The sequence below is a fragment of the Gorilla gorilla genome, chromosome 11 (assembly GCF_029281585.2).
Source record: "Gorilla gorilla gorilla isolate KB3781 chromosome 11, NHGRI_mGorGor1-v2.1_pri, whole genome shotgun sequence".
Classification (NCBI taxonomy): Eukaryota; Metazoa; Chordata; class Mammalia; order Primates; family Hominidae; genus Gorilla; species Gorilla gorilla.
In genome coordinates, this window is record NC_073235.2 from 117,000,358 (window position 1) to 117,016,768 (window position 16,411).

The 16,411-nt window shown below is 35.9% G+C and overlaps 1 protein-coding gene across 5 annotated transcripts in view; it reads left to right on the forward strand.

The window, feature by feature from the left end:
• SPAG16 (sperm associated antigen 16) overlaps positions 1-16,411 on the forward strand; it is a 1,164,663-nt gene that overhangs the window by 1,100,758 nt on the left and 47,494 nt on the right. The gene's annotated exons all lie outside the window — the stretch shown is intronic.

Sequence of the window (16,411 nt, forward strand, 5' to 3'; positions counted from 1 at the left end):
TGTAATGGTTCTATATCTTGGTGACAAGTTCTTTGGCACTCCTATTGAAAGATGGGGTCTATGTCCCCTCCTCTTTTCTTTGGCACTCCTATTGAAAGATGGGGTCTATGTCCCCTCCTCTTGAATCTGTAGAAGCTTGTGATTTCAATAATAGAAAACTGAGGAAATAACGCTATGTGACCTGGGGCTAGGTCATAAAAGGCCATGCATTAGCCACATTGCTCACTGGAAAACTTGCTTTTGAAGCCCTGAACCACAAGGTACAAAGCTCAATTCCCGTGAGACTACAATTTTAAAGGGGCCATGTGTAAGCACTTCTGCTAAATAAGCCCATTCTTCCAGCCATTCCCAACAAAGCATCAGACATGTCAGTGAAGCTGTTCTGAACTCACAACACTAGCTCATTCTCCAAATGAAACTACTGAATGATCTCTGTCGACATCATTAAAAATGGAAGAATCATCTATCCAAGCCTTGCCTAAATTCCCTATTGATAAAATCATGAATCATAAAATGGTTATTTTAAGCCATTAAGTTTGGGGTTTGTCATATTTCAGTAGACAATGTTAACAGAATTTGGTACCTGAAAGTAAGATAAGTGTTATAATAAAACCAAAAGTATGTGGCATCGGTTTGGAGATGACCGGCAGCCTTGAAGATGCTATTGGTAAAGGCTCAAAAGAAAATGAGTACACTGTTATTGGTGGTGGAAGAAAGCAGACCCTGGCTATGTAGCTGTGGAAAGTTTGGCAATACTGTTGCCTGTGGTAACATAAAAAGCTATAAATGTACCTAATAAACTTAATGATCTAGCTAAGGAGACATCTGAGCAGAGTGTTGAAGATGCTGCCTGGCTTCTTCTAGCTGCCTATAATAAAATGAGAGATGAGACAGATAAACTAAAGAACAAAATATTAGGGGTTTTTTTAGTAGAATTTGGAAAAAACATAAAGGCTCAAGGTAGTCTTATATCCCACAAAATATCCATAAAATAAAATATAGCTTCAAGGCAAAGATCAAATCCTGGGCATTACCAGTAAAATATTACCCTGGGGAATCCAGGTAGGGCTGAAAGTTTCTTTATTAAGATGTTAGAAGGACTTAAGGTGGCGCCTCATAGATCACCTCAGTTAAACAAGAGTCTTAAGTAATGTTAAGGGTATGATTTAAAACTCTCTGCTAGACCATAGTGCTTCTAAAGGTATTATCCTGACGATATTATCACAATGGTGTTATGAGTTGGGGAGGTTACTCTCAAAAAGATTTGTGAGTGAACTTTTTGTCTAATGGAGTAGCTCATAAATTGATATATAAGCAACCTAAAGGAATTATATCAGCTTGGACTAGAGGGGATAGACAGTACAAAATGAAAAGAGGCATTTGAACTCTGAACTTTTATGTACAGGGAGTAAGCTCAGAAAACCATTCAGCTGCGAACACAAGCTACTCTCCATGGAAAAATTAGGACTCCAAGGAAAGCATCAAGACCTCAGAGGACAGAGCCAAGATTCATGGAGAATCATTCTTAGAGGGGCAGTTCTGGGTCCTAAGCAAAGAACTGGCAACACACACTTGGGAAATTCTAGGATCACTACGGACCAGTGACTGCCGTGCACCTTTTATCTCCCACTTTTTTGAGCAGAGTGTCTACTGTCACTATCTTATGCTGTCCCACCATTGTATATGGGTTGTGTGGAGGGCAGATAACTTGTCTATCTGTTTCACAAGGTGTCACATGAAGAGGAGTGATAACCTAGAAACTGAACCTAAAGCGTCTCCTTCACACATGGACATAATTCAGATTATGAGACAAGATTGTGAACCTTGAGCCACACAGGATAAGACTTTGGGAAGGGAGTTTAAAAGGGATGAGGCTGTTTTTCACATGGAAGAAATGAAAATGATTTGGAACCAGAGGTTGGGCTCTGACAATTTTTTGACATGGCCATAAATTCTTTGACATTCCTTCAATCAAATAGCAAGATCATTGTTTTCTTCCTTTATATCTTTGAGGGCTTGCAGCTGCTTTGGTCAATAGAGTATGATTAGAAGAAATTCTATGTGATTTCCAGGTCTAGGTTACCAAAGTTATGAAGCTGCTTTTTTATTTGCTGAAATGTTCACTTTTGGAGTCCTGAGCTGCCACATAAGAAGCCCAGTTACCGTGAGAACACCACTCTGGAGAAGCAAGTGCAAGTATCCCATCTCAGCTAGGCTTAGCCTTCCAGCCATCCCCAACAAGGTGACAGAAATGTAAATGAAGCTGTCTCAGACCCTCCACACCAGCTCATCTCCCAGCATATACCACCAGATGACTCTGTTGGTGCCACATGGGGCAGAAAAATCCCCCACAGCACCCTGTCCAAATTGCTGACCAACAATATCATGAGCTATAAGAATATGGTAGTGGGTATAAGCCTCTAAGTTTTGGAGCAGTTTGTTACACAGTGATACATAACCAGAATAGCTGTCTTTTCCAAATTGTTTTGTTAGTGTTCTTTATACATTCTGGCTATAAGAATATACGGTCATCTTTATTTTTTTTTTTACTTTTACAATTAAATTTACAATTCACTTGATCTATTTGCTTATCCTGAATAAATTCAACACTAATTATTGTAACTCAGTAATGTCTTGGTATCCCACTTTATTATTATTCAATATTATCATGGCTATTATTGATCCTTTGCTTTTGCATGGCACCTACCTGCAGGGAGCAGACTCCCTGCATGTGTACATTCAAGGCCAAATAGCCAAGTCCCCAGAATCCTTGAATTCCCTTACCATTTCCAGACAAAAAGACAAATAAAATGTGAAAAAAGAAGGAATGAAACTGTTACCATCTGTAGCAAACAAGATTATGTATGTAGGAAAACTATAGATTCATTTTGCCTAAAACAATTTCATATAAATGCAGTCATACAATATGTAATCTTTTGTGTAAGTCTTCTTTTATTCAGCATAATGTTTTGAAGATTAATCCATGTTGTTGAAGTTTATTTCTTGTCATTGGTGAGTTTATTATCTGAATATATTATAGTCTGTTTATCCATTCTCCTATTGATGGACACCTGTGCTATGTCCAACTTTTGGGCATTTTGAATAGTTATGAACACTCTTGCCAAATACTTTCTGTTAGCATATATCTTCATTTCATTGGTATAAATGCATGCAATTGATATAGCTGGGTCATAAGGTATGTGTAAGTTTTAGTTTTATAAGAAACTACCAGAGCATTCTCCAAATTGTTAGTATCATTTTATGTTCTCACCACCAATGCACAAGAGTTCCAGTTATTCTCCTTCATATCAAAATGTAGTGTTGTCAGTCTTTTTTGTTTTAGTTATTCTAATGAATGTGGATGGTGTCTCACTGTGATTTTAATTTGCATTTATTTTATGATGAATAAGTTATTTTTCCATGTGCTTGTTGGGCATTTGTGTATCTATCTTTATGAAGTGTCTGCACCAATATTTTACCTACTTTTTTGAGTTATAGGGGTGCTTTCTATAGTCTCAGAACCATTCCTTTCTCAGATATATGTGTTGTGCATATTTTTTCCTACCCCTTGGTTTGCTTATTCATTTCTTAGCAAAGCTAATGTTCCTCTCAAAACTTTATGAGAACTGCTATTCTTCTGTATGTAATTTGTCCTTTTTTTCCTGGCTACTTAGAGGATTTTTCTCAATAACTTTGAATATCAGCAGGTTGACCATAATGCAAGGTTTTCTTTTTATTTATCCTGTTTTGGTTTTACTGGTTTCTTACCTCTGAAACTTATATCTTCCAGCAAATATAGAAAAATGTCAAACATGATCTCTTCAAGTACTTTTTGCTTCATTCTCTCTTTCCTCTCTTCTTGGACTCCAGTTGCAAATATAATAGACACTTTAGATATTGTCCCACAGGCACATGTCTCCGGGCTCTCTTCTCTGTCTTCTCTCTTCTGCTCTTAAGCCAATACAGTGAATTTTTATTTCAGATTGCATTTTTCAGTTCTAGAATTTTCCTGTCTACTTAAGCCTAGTAAACAGGCTTTAAAGAACCATCTTGAGTAGATAATATATCTTTTGATATATAAGAGACACAGGATTATTATCTGACTCCTACCTAGAGAAATCTGATACCAAGAGGCTATATGGAGTTGGCAGGAAAAGAAAAAGAAGCCTGAGTTGGGAGTGAGCTCCTCTCCCATACAGTGAAGCAATGGTGTGTATTTCCCCAGGTCTACATGTTGTCTCCTTGGAAGGCTCAGATTCATCATAAAAGGGATTCTGCCTAAGAGAATCTCATGGAGACCATATGATCCCACCATAGTAATAAGCTCCTAGAAGCCTAGAAGCTAAAGAGAAGGTTGTTGACAGCTAGCAGGAGCAAAGGCAATACCAGCTGAATGGATGTGTAATAGGAGATCTCTAAAAAATTTCTAAAATGAATCCATGAGAAGAAAGATATCTTCCTCTGAGCATAACCTAAAGTTGCCCCAAAACATCAGCTAAAAGGCAACTTGGAATAAGAAAAGAAAATAGAATTTGACCAGATATTCAACCTGACTTCAAGCATCCAGCATGTTGCAAGCTAAGCTGGACAAGCAGAGAAGCATTAATTGGATCAGAGTGGAGATTTTAATACTACTTGGGAATGAGGATATATGATCAATACACAAGAATAGATTTTATTGTAATCCTTCCGTGACTAGAAAACCTATGGGGTTTAATATTTAATGTAAGGGCTGAAAAAATATAAATGTAGAAAGCAAATTTGAAATTACTAAAAGAGAAAGAATAAGGTTAGTATCTGCATATGTGTATCTGTGTGTGTGTATGTTTGTATGTATTCAGTAGCATTGTAGGATCACTTCTGTCATATCCATATATTAAAGTTATCTATCAATTATATGCCTTCATGGTATATTTATACACAGATAGGATTTTGTGTGTGTCTGTGTGTGTGTGTGTGTGTGTGTAAAATACTTAAACATTGGCCGGGCGCTGTGGCTCACGCTTGTAATCCCAGCACTTTGGGAGGCCGAGGTGGGTGGATCACGAGATCAGAAGATCGAGACCATCCTGGCTAACACGGTGAAACCCAGTCTCTACTAAAAAAATACCAAAAATTAGCCGGGCGTGGTGGCAGGTGCCTGTAGTCCCAGATGCTCAGGAGGCTGAGGCAGGAGAATGGCGTGAACCCAGGAGGCGGAGCTTGCAGTGAGCAGAGATCGCACCACTGCACTCCAGCCTGGGTGACAGAACGAGACTCCGTCTCAAAAAAACAAACAAACAAAAAAAACAACAAAACTTAAATATTGACAGTGATGCATGGGAAAATTGTATCAATTTTTTTTTAGTTTTTAGATTTTTTAACTTCTACAATGAACGTGTATTCTATTTGACACAGAAAAAAATATACTGTCTTTTTCAATGGACTATGAGTCTCTTAGTCTGTTTGGTCTGCTATAACAAAATACCATACACTGTGTAGCTTATAAACAACAGAAACGTATTTCCTACAGTTCTGGACGCTGGGATCAAAATGCCAACAGATTTGGTGTTGGTGAGGGCACATTTCCTAATTCATAGGTGGTACCTTCTTGCTGTGTCCTCCCATGGCAGAAGGGGCAAACAAGCTGCCTTGCACCTGTGTTCTAAGGTTCCTATTGCCATTCGTGAAGACTTTGCCCTCATGATCCTGTCACCTCCCAAAGGTCCCACCTCTTAATACCATCACATTGGGCATTATAATTTCAACATATGAATCAGGAGAGACACCAAACAGAGTATAGCAATGAGTTAGTACTTTTCAGTTAACAAACAAGTATCTCAGATATTCTAATCATGTCCTCACAGTTATCATTTTCAAAGTTTCGATTTTAATGGTTTGACACATTAGAGAGCAAGTATTTCAGTATATTTGAAGGATAAATCACATTTAATTCCCTTTATTAAGTGATACACTTGAAAATTCCCAAATGCTATTGTAACATTCTCCTTAAGGAACTGCCTTTATTTAGACTTTCTTCAGTCTTTAAATTCCATCGTGATACTCAGCCTCAGAGCTATAACATTTGTCACACAGATAATGCTTTTTGTCCTTGACTTTTTTTCTCTGTGTGTGTGTGTGTGTGAGTGTGTCTGTATGTGTGACTGAGTATCTCCTAACATTTTTTTTTCATCTCTTCTCTTCCCTGGATATTGATTACAGCATTGAAGTGTCCGCCTAAGTTTTTACTTTTTGAGGCTGTTTGACATTTAAAGTATACATAAAAAATTCTGGTAAATCTATGTGCTTTGGTCATTCTTTTTTTATTTATATTTTTGCTCTTCTACTGCTGGCTACATAAACTATTTACACTCCCTCAGTTTTTATGCTGCCTGTGGGCTAATCATTTAACTTTAACATACATTTTATTTTGTCATTGAACTTGGCTTTCAATTATTTTCTCCTAACATTTACAGAGAGACCTTACACATAGTTACTGTACTGTCACCCCATGTTAATAGCTCTCTGCTGTGGGTTCTAGACATAAATGGGTGTGTCACCGTCCTCCATTTCTATTTTTCCCCCTTACAAATACATGCTTTGATACCTTGAATGTGTAACTTGCTGCCCTTTCTACTTGCATCTTCTCTGGTTCTTTTAATTATTTTATATCACCCTGTTATAAATGGGTCATAATCTAAATATTTATTTGGTCTAACTATCAAATGTTTCTTTATTGAATAAAATTCACAAAAATCTGTGGAAAAAATGCAGTCAAGAAAGAGGGAGGTAACTTTACCAAAAGGCTAAAAATCAAGCTGATTAATTCAACATTTCTTAAATTTACTACTAAATATACATAAAATTACAGAGGAAAAAAAACAACAGTGATTTCATTTTCTAAATTCTGTGATAATACTATGCATAGAGAGATCAGTGTAATAAATTTCTTAAGCTCAAAAGATAATCAAGGCTAAAAAAAAGTCATATTTTCAAACCTACAATTTAGTTTAGATTGGTTTAAATTATAGAATGTCCTGGTACCCAGAATCAATCTGCAAGAGATGTAGCAATCTTGATGAAGATCTCAGTAAATTCTTTCTTTACTTCTAGAGGGAGTTTAACAGATCACATACTCCCTTTACAAATTAAGCCCTGTATTTCACAGGTAACAAAATACCCAGTCAGTCAAGGATCAAATGCTAATATGTGGTGTTTAATCACCCAGGAGTGAAAGATGCCATTGCATAAAGATATGATTCCTCCCCTAGATTTCAAAGATATTTAAACTTCTCCTGCATCTCAATTCTCCTTTAATCACAAGAAAATCACCATGTTATTTATACGGTCAGTGTAACCTGTAATTGCAATTATTATCACATGAAATATATCAAAGCCACTAATTTCCAACCTGCTTCTATCACACTTGTGGTTTAAGTATGGTAGCATGTGTTTTGCAGTGACTGAATTGTATTAATGAGAAATATACATCTGAAAATATAGGCTGTAGAAACCTATTGTCTTCACTGATGTCAGTCTCTTCCCATTCATGCTCCTCAATAAAGATATACACAAAGGATAAATACTTGAGGGGATAGATATCCCATTTTATGTGATGTGATTATATTACACATTGCATGCCTGTATCAAAACATCTCATGTACCCCATAAATATATATACCTACTATGTACCTCAAAAAATTAAAATAAAAAAATCAAAAAAAATGATATACATTTTTGTATAAGGTGTAAGGAAGGGATCCAGTTTCAGCTTTCTACATATGGCTAGCCAGTTTTCCCAGCACCATTTATTAAATAGGGAATCCTTTCCCCATTGCTTGTTTTTCTCAGGTTTGTCAAAGATCAGATAGTTGTAGGTATGCAGGGTTATTTCTGAGGGCTCTGTTCTGTTCCATTGGTCTATATCTCTGTTTTGGTACCAGTACCATGCTGTTTTGGTTACTGTAGCCTTGTAGTATAGTTTGAAGTCAGGTAGCATGATGCCTCCAGCTTTGTTCTTTTGGCTTAGGATTGACTTGGCAATGCAGGCTCTTTTTTGTTTCCATATGAACTTTAAAGTAGTTTTTTCCAATTCTGTGAAGAAAGTCATTGGTAGCTTGATGGGGATGGCATTGAATCTATAAATTACCTTGGGCAGTATGGCCATTTTCATGATATTGATTCTTCCTACCCATGAGCATGGAATGTTCTTCCATTTGTTTGTATCCTCTTTTATTTCCTTGAGCAGTGGTTTGTAGTTCTCCTTGAAGAGGTCCTTCACATCCCTTGTAAGTTGGATTCCTAGGTATTTTATTCTCTTTGAAGCAATTGTGAATGGGAGTTCACTCATGATTTGGCTCTCTGTTTGTCTGTTATTGGTGTATAAGAATGCTTGTGATTTTTGTACATTGATTTTGTATCCTGAGACTTTGCTGAAGTTGCTTATCAGCTTAAGGAGATTTTGGGCTGAGACAATGGGGTTTTCTAGATTTACAATCGTGTCATCTGCAAACAGGGACAATTTGACTTCCTCTTTTCCTAATTGAATACCCTTTATTTCCCTCTCCTGCCTAATTGCCCTGGCCAGAACTTCAGATTAAAGACTTAAATGTTAGACCTAAAACCATAAAAACCCTAGAAGAAAACCTACGCATTGCCATTCAGGACATAGGCATGGGCAAGGACTTCATGACTAAAACACCAAAAGCAATGGCAACAAAAGCCAAAATTGACAAATGGGATCTCATTAAACTAAAGAGCTTCTGCACAGCAAAAGAAACTACCATCAGAGTGAACAGGCAACCTACAAAATGGGAGAAAATTTTCGCAACCTACTCATCTGACAAAGGGCTAATATCCAGAATCTACAATGAACTCAAACAAATTTACAAGAAAAAAAAAACAACCCCATCAAAAAGTGGGCAAAGGACATGAACAGACACTTTTCAAAAGAAGACATTTATGCAGCCAAAAAACACATGAAAAAATGCTCACCATCACTGGCCATCAGAGAAATGCAAATCAAAACCACAATGAGATACCATCTCACACCAGTTAGAATGGCAATCATTAAAAAGTCAGGAAACAACAGGTGCTGGAGAGGATGTGGAGAAATAGGAACACTTTGACACTGTTGGTGGGACTGTAAACTAGTTCAACCATTGTGGAAGTCAGTGTGGCGATTCCTCAGGGATCTAGAACTAGAAATACCATTTGACCCAGCCATTCCATTACTGGGTATATACCCAAAAGACTATAAATCATGCTGCTATAAAGGCACATGCACGTGTATGTTTATTGCGGCACTATTCACAATAGCAAAGACTTGGAACCAACCCAAATGTCCAACAATGATAGACTGGATTAAGAAAATGTGGCACATATACACCATGGAATACTATGCAGCCATAAAAAATGATGAGTTCATGTCCTTTGTAGGGACATGGATGAAATTGGAAATCATCATTCTCAGTAAACTATCGCAAGGACAAAAAACCAAATACCGCATGTTCTCACTCATAGGTGGGAATTGAACGATGAGAACACATGGACACAGGAAGGGGAACATTACACTCTGGGGACTGTTGTGGGGTGGGGGGAGGGGGGAGGGATAGCATTAGGAGATATACCTAATGCTAAATGATAAGTTAATGGAAATGACGAGTTAATGGGTGCAGCACACCAGCATGGCACATGTATACATATGTAACTAACCTGCACATTGTGCACATGTAACCTAAAACTGTAAGTATAATAATAATAAAATTAAAAAAACAAGAAAAAAAGAAAATGATATACATTTTACTCCTGAAGTAAACATGTTAAATAAACACATTCCTTGTCCTTTTGATCAATGTCAGAAACTGTGGGGAAAAAATGAGAAAAACATTTTCCTACATAGGATTGCATGCAAGTGATGCCAATTGACACAATATGGAAGACAGTGGAGAAATATCTAGGCTGCCCATAATTTATCAATCTTCTCTCTGCCCTCTTCTCTGTAGTGGACATTTGGTGTCTGTCAAAGAACAAAACAACTATGTATACAGTACTTGCAAAAAATTAATGTTTTCTAAAGCATTTTAAGTTTTTCTTTTCTTATTTTGGATGTACTGAAAGCCCCACCCCAACCATATTTCTCTCTTAATTCACAGTTGTATACTCTATTTTGCTTCTTCTAGCAGTTACTCTAGAAATTTCAACATAAACATTTACCGTAAAGATAATCCATGTTAACTCTTCAGAACCATGCAAGAACCTATAAACAATTTATCTCACGCCACAGTCTTCTCTCTTGGCTAAACTTTTATAAGGTGATATTTTAGTTCTATCTTATTTTTTAACACTAAAAATTATGTTAAAATTTTAATAATGATTTTATATTACCTACATGATTACTATGTGGTTGTCTCAAGTTTTCTCCTTCTATCTCATACCTTTCTTTTGTGGTCATTTGCATTCTGGAAAATGTTACTGGCAGTCCATTCATCCCAAGTAATCTCAGTGTTTGTCTCTAATACCCTCATTTTGCCTATTGTCTTCAAAGTCTTATTAATATGGATTTGTAGGGAACCATTTTCTTTCAGCAGTTTCAAGACATCCTTCTGTCTCCTTCTGTCTTCTGGCTCCCACTCTTATTATGGAGATATCACTTTTAATCTAATAGTCACCCCTTGAAAGGTCCTGTCTTTGGCTACTTTATGATCTCCTTTGTATCTTTGGTTCTCTGCAGTTTCACTATGATGTGCCCAATATGAATTTCTTTACATTTATTATTAAGATTGGTGCTTTTTATCAAAGCACCAATGGATTATTATGTCATTTTCTTTTGGAATAATTTCTCTCCATATCCTATGATCTCCTACTGAAATGCCAATGAGAAATATCTTATACCACTTCACACTATTCTCCTTTTTGTCAACTTTAATATTCCCATCTCTTTGTCTCTCTGGGCTACATCCTGTTCAATTTCTTTTCATGTATCTTCTAGTGTATTAAGTCTCCCTTTAGCTATGTCTAATCTGCTCTACCCCCTCCCCCAATCTTCTGAGTTTCTCATTTCAATTCTTCTCTTTCTCCTCTTGTGGAAATGCTATTTTGTTCTCTCTAAAATGTGACTAGACATTTGTATAGTCTCTTGTTCCTTCATCATTTTCTGATATTGTCCTTTATTTTTTAATATATTCAATGTGCTTATTTTAGTATTGATAATACTATTATCTACAATCTTTGTGGGTCTGATTTGCAGTCCATTATTTTTTATAACTCTCCTTCATGTGGCTTGTTACCTGATTTATTTTGTAATTGTATTTATTGTGACCTCTGTTTCATAATAATTCTTTGAGAACTGGATTTAAAGAGATTCCTCTAGGGAAGGCTTATTCATGCTTCTGCAGGTATCTAGGGATGTTTGGATTCAAGTAAAATGTCAAACTATTAGAGTCAGGGCTTTTCAGGTCACATAATTCATGTGAATCCTGGGTCCAAACTCTTAGGAACGTGAGTTTATGATTAACAATTTTCCTGGATTTTAAAAAACAAAATCCTGTTTCTTGTCTACCCAGAACCATGCTGGAACCTGCACATATTCTTGATGTATCTTTCTGAAGTGCAAGTTTTTCTCCAATTTACTCAATGTTGGCATCTCCCAGAGCTGCAATATTCAACTTCAGTGGGTACTATTCACATTGTGGTCCATGTAAAAAGCATTCCCTGGAGGTGTGTAGTGTTTTATGTGATGCTCTTGGTGTCACCATTTGGACATCCCAGTTTTAAATGAGAATCTCTGATCCGACCCTTGCATCTACCCAAGCTTGGTTTTCTTTCCCCAGATCACTTGATCCATTAAAGTACACGGTTTTCTAGGTCACCAGAAATGAGCAGATAGATCCTTTGGGCAAACACCACCTTTAGTGATACCTTATCTTTAGAAATTTTGCTTATTAGTTTTCCCTCACGCCAAACTATAGCCCACTCTCCCATGCACGCCAATTAATGAATTTTAAAAGATTTCTCACATAATCTGTACATTATTGTTATATGTTTTTTACTGGAAGGGGTTCTCTGGACATTTGGCTTATCATATTATCAAAAGCAGAACCTATGGAATCTACCTCTGAAAACAGAGACCTAATCACTCTTCTTTCTGCTTCTCATACCACCCCTGTGGGCAGAAGAGTCATTAGCCATGGTTTCAGATAATAGGAGCTCTGCTTGTTGCAGTCTTCTGTACTCTAGTGGCTTTCTTTGATCATGGAGAGCCTCCAAGGACTCGAATAATAATGGGAGTTGGGGGCTGAGGGGCACACAGTTAGAAAGGGAGAACAGGAGGAAACTTGTACTTCTAACTTGTCAGATTGATCATTTGGTCCTATGTTTGGTATTCTCGGCTTCCCCTTGTCATATACATTGTTATTTCATATTATAAAATAATTTTGCCTACTGCATTTAGAACCTATGACTTCCTAATAAGGAATTCATTGATATTAATTTGCTACCTTTTTTTCCTTCTAAAAAATTACTGACTTTCTTACAGTTTCACAGAGTTACAAGAGGAAAGAAAGGATCAGTTATTGAAGGCATAATATAAGACTCTGCTGTGTACTGTGTATGAGTTATTTTTATTATTCCTATTTTATAGAGAATAATAGCAGCAACAATAGTAATAAGAGCTAATATCTATTGTCAGGCACTGCTCTAAGTATTTGACATGTATCAAATATTATAATCTTCACAACAACCTGTGGGTTAAGTGCTATTTCTATTCCCATTATACAGATGAGAAAATAATCTTAGAGAAGTTAATTTTTCAAGTTTGTATAGGTAATGATGATAAATTGGGGGGTTTAAACTCAGGTCTGCCTGACTGCAGATCCTATACCCTTACTACATACAAAATAGGCTACTCTCCTAAAATCATATTGGGCATTTGGGAAGGCAGTATTTTTATTTGACAAAACAACAACAAAACAGCATTTTTGGTGTTGCTAAAGAGTTAATACAACTGTAGAGCACGAGAGAGAATATTTTATCAAACTGAAAAAAGTTTAATGCTTTGGCTTTTCAAAGAGCATTTAATTCTCATGGGCATGCCTATCCTGTATTTCTTCATCAATTGCAGATGAACTATTAACTTTCAAATTGGTCACTCCAGGGTTCTATTTACATCTTTAATAGAGTAAATATCAAAGGAACATAAAGTGTAGGTTAAATCTAAGAGGATTTTCAAGAGAAATAAGTGATGAGAGCAACAGAATGTATCTCAATGCCCTATATATCAGTAAAGAATTAATTAAATGTATTAAGGAAAATGTAGTGTCAATTTGCTCTAATTGAGAAAATTTTTGAGATAAATTATTAAAAAAACATTTAAATGAAGAGGGCTTGGTCTGCATAATCTGCAGGAAACTTGTCTGGCCACCAAGGACTTTTTTGCTAATGAGCTTTGACTTGGTTACAGTCCCTCTGAGACAGAAGATTTAGTCTACAATTGGCTTACTAATGAGCACTGTCAACATGTGGATTGGTCTCAGATGCTCTACTCTAAAACAAGGTGGAAGTTATCCTCTCAACTAAACTTGTTGAACAGAACTTGGTCAGCAATTTTCCCTACCACCTTCAGTCAGCTACAAATCACCACAATTGTGTAATATTCTGGACAGGATATAATGAATAATTATTGTAATATGAGATGAATTATAATTTTTGAAGCATCAGGAGTTTCCCTTTAATAGCTCTCCCAGCCAAATAACTGATGGATTATGAATTTTAAAGATCAACATTATTAGATATTTCCTAGATTTAACATATACTGGAATATTATTTGAGCAAGAAAAACAAATATTTTCTATATTTAAGCAAGTCTCTTTAACTCTTAAATAGCTATACTCAGTCTGGGTGTTGACATGTCATTTTAACCAAAGAGAACAAATTGAAAAGCTTAACTTTCCACCAACTTCACTTTTATAAACAAGTTCTAAGATAATTTGAAATAAATTTTGAAAGCTCTGAAATTTTCACAGAAACAAAATTCTATAGTTTACCATATTGTTAAGCAAGATTGTGATTGTCATTTTTTCTGAGATAGATGCAAATCCATTTATCCTAAAAGTTTATCACTATGCAGTTATACACTTAAATTAGTCCACTAGGGCCAAAACTTTTCAAAATAGATGAAATCACTTTAGTGTAATAATGTTGGTACAATTTAAAATTATCCTTTGCTCTGTACTAGTGCAGAGAAGTTTAAACTTTCCCTCTGAAGGTTCTATAATTGAATCTGCTGAAATAAACTGACAATAGACAAATTAGCAGGAGGCAAGGCTTACAAATTTATTATGTGCAAGCACAGGGGAGTCCCAAAATATATGAGACTCAAATAAGCGTCAATGGTTGAAGCTTAAATACCCTCTTTCTGGGGAAGAAAAAAGCGAGGAACGTAGTCAATTTTAGAGGAAGAGAAAATGATTTTTAGGGGAAATGAATGAGCCCCCAAAAATCTACCACAGCCTGGGACAGGGTTCGTCTGGACTCTGAGTGTAGTGTCAACTCTAGTCTTCCTTCTTGCACAATATTCATGAATTTCTTTCAGTTAACAAGATATCTGGAGAAGGGATTCACAACTGAATATATTCTGGAGGATCCAGCTTTTAGGTAGATAGGGAAACTTCAGAGAAAGCCTTTTCACTGCATTTGCTATTCATGATGTTCTCTCAGCTTGAAGTCCAAAATGGCATATATTGGGGTATCATTTTATGACCCCCAATGCTAGTTAGAAATGGCCAATAATTTAATATTAATCGGTAATATTGATCAGTAAAAGCACTGATGTGTGCTTTCTTGATTTGCTTCAATCTTCTTATTGCGCAAGTGGTTGGGACACTAACCATTATTTAGAAATCTAGTTATCAAGTAAATGAAAATTCTTAGGCTACACTCTATACATAAACACACTCATTTATGTTTTGGCCTTTGTTTCTAAGCTTATCTATTATTATAGAGTCACATTAAATGTGAATGGTTAGTCTAACCGTGAGATCACTCCTTAACCTAACCTTAGTTCTCCCTGCAGCTATCTTTAGGAAGAGAAACTCAAACACTTCATCCAGGTTGTTTTGTTTAAGCATATAACCAATTTTAAAGTTTATTTTAGTAGAGATGGTTGGACTTACAATTTTTGTGTTGCTTTTTAACTTGTAAATTTAGAAGGCTCTGAAGATTCTGGAAATAAAATTCTACTTATCAGAGACAACATCCCCACTTTTCTTTTTAGCTCCTGTCGTTTTATGTCCTTTTAAAACCCAACTCCGAGTAGACCCTTTCTTCTGTGAAGTCTTTTTACTTATTTACTTCACCTGTTTCCAATCATTTTGCACAGCATTCAAAAATTCACCTCAAATTATATTTCACAAAGAGATAATTGCGTTATGTTATTCTTAAATTGTTTTATTGTTTATATCTTATCTGCAGCTAGGGTGAATGTTTATCAGGCAATAGGCCTTTCATCTTTAGAACTGAAGATATCTCTGATAACTACTTCTCTTCTGGAGAGAAGAATTATCAGTCAAGATTGTTTATTGTGGTAACAAACAATCCCCAAATTTCAGTAACCTACAGGAGCAAAGTTTTATTTCTCAATCACATAAATGTTCATTGCAGGGACTTAGATTCTGTTTCATGTCATCTTCAGCACTGGATACGGGTTGAGGAAGTAGCTACTATTCTGGTACACTGTTCATTTCATTATAAGGAGAAGGAGGAAATTGATAAAACATGTCACTTCCACACTTATTTGGTCAAAGTAAGTCACAGAGTCATTCCTAAGTACATCAGAATGTGGCTGTATACTTCTTCCACATTGAGGAGCTAAAGCAATCTTATGGCCAAGCCTGAATTCCATGTTTAAGGAAGAGGTCATAAATGATACTTTGAATTTAAAACAATAATGCTTTCTACCACAGAGGGAAAATATAGAAAGATAATGAACGTATATCAATATAACTTTATCTAGCTATTTGTTCTAAATGGGTGAATTAACTTGATATTTCATTTTTCACAATTCTTTTTTTCTTAATGTGGGGAATCCTGACAATCTTGCATCCTCTCCAGCCTCATAGCCTAATGTCTTGCCAATTGTTTCCTCCTCACTGTGGCTAGTTGATAAAGCATTACATAACAAATATATGTTTAACAATTACTATTTAATGAGATAGCTGCAAAAATACCTTATATCAGTTCCTCTCGAAATTGCAATTCACCAAGCATAGTCCCAAGTTCATTAAGGCAACACAAGAAAACTCAACATGGTACTTGATATTAAGCATCTTATAATTTTATAGGAAAGTTAAAGTACAAATAGCTGTAATTCAGGGTGGAATGTGATGAATGCTTAACAAGAAATAAAAAAATGCCATAATAACACAAGATAGGAACC